Raw genomic sequence first — 1,238 nt, 5'->3', positions numbered from 1 at the left:
TTGCAGATGTCTACGTATCGTAGCAATAGAGTTCTTATGATTCTTAAAACGCTATATTGCATCTCATTTCTCTGTTTCATGGTAAGATATAATATGATTTGCGAAGTGTCATGTATTCCTCGTCTACACTTCTAATGGATGTAAATGCGACACTTCCTTGCTAGGAAATTGCGTCTGCAGATGTCTAGGTATCGTGGCAATAGTGTTCTAATGCTTCATAAAAAGCGATATCGCATCTCATTTCTGTGTTTCATTGTAAGATATAATATGATTTGCGAAGTGTAATGTATTCCTCGTCTACACTTCAAATGAATGTAAATGCGACACTTCCTTACTAGGAAATAGCGTCTGCAGATGTCTAGGTATCGTAGAAATAGAGTTCTTATGATTCTTAAAACTCGATGTCGCATCTCATTTCTATGTTTCATGGTAAGAATTAATATGATTTGCGAAGTGTTATGTATTCCTCGTCGACACTTCAAATGAATGTAAATGCGACACTTCCTTGTAAGGAAATAGCGTTTGCAGATGTCTACCTATCGTAGCAATAATGTTCTAATGCTTCTTAAAACGCGATATCGCATCTAATTTCTATGTTTCATGGTAAGATATAATATGATTTGCGAAGTGTTATGTGTTCCTCGTCTATACTTCAAATGAATGTAAATGCGACACTTCCGTGCAAGGAAATAGCGTTCGCAGATGTCTACGTATCAAAGCAATAGAGTTCAAATGCTTCTTAAAACGAGATATTGCATTTCATATCTATGTTTCATGATAAGATATAATATTCATTGCGATGTGTTATACACTCCTCGTCTACGATTCAAATGAATGTAAATGCGAAACTTCCTTGCTAGGAAATAGCGTCTGCAGATGTCTAGGTATCTTAGCAATAGGGTTCTAATGCTTCTTAAAACGCGATATCGCATCTCATTTCTATGTTTCATGGTAGGATATAATATGATTTGCGAAGTGTTATGTATTCCTCGTCCACACTTCAAATGAATGTAAATGCGACACTTCCTTGCAAGGAAATAGCGTTTGCAGATGTCTACCTATCGTAGCAATAGAGTTCTAATGCTTCTTAAAACTAGATATTGCATCTCATATCTATGCTTCATGATAAGATATAATATTCATTGCGAAGTGTTACGCATTCCTCGTCTACGATTCGAATGAATGTAAATGCGACACTTCCTTGCAAGGAAATAGCGTTTGCAGATGTCTACGTATCG

This window comes from Xylocopa sonorina, unplaced genomic scaffold (assembly GCF_050948175.1).
Source record: "Xylocopa sonorina isolate GNS202 unplaced genomic scaffold, iyXylSono1_principal scaffold0128, whole genome shotgun sequence".
Taxonomy (NCBI): Eukaryota; Metazoa; Arthropoda; class Insecta; order Hymenoptera; family Apidae; genus Xylocopa; species Xylocopa sonorina.
This window is presented reverse-complemented; position numbering follows the sequence as displayed.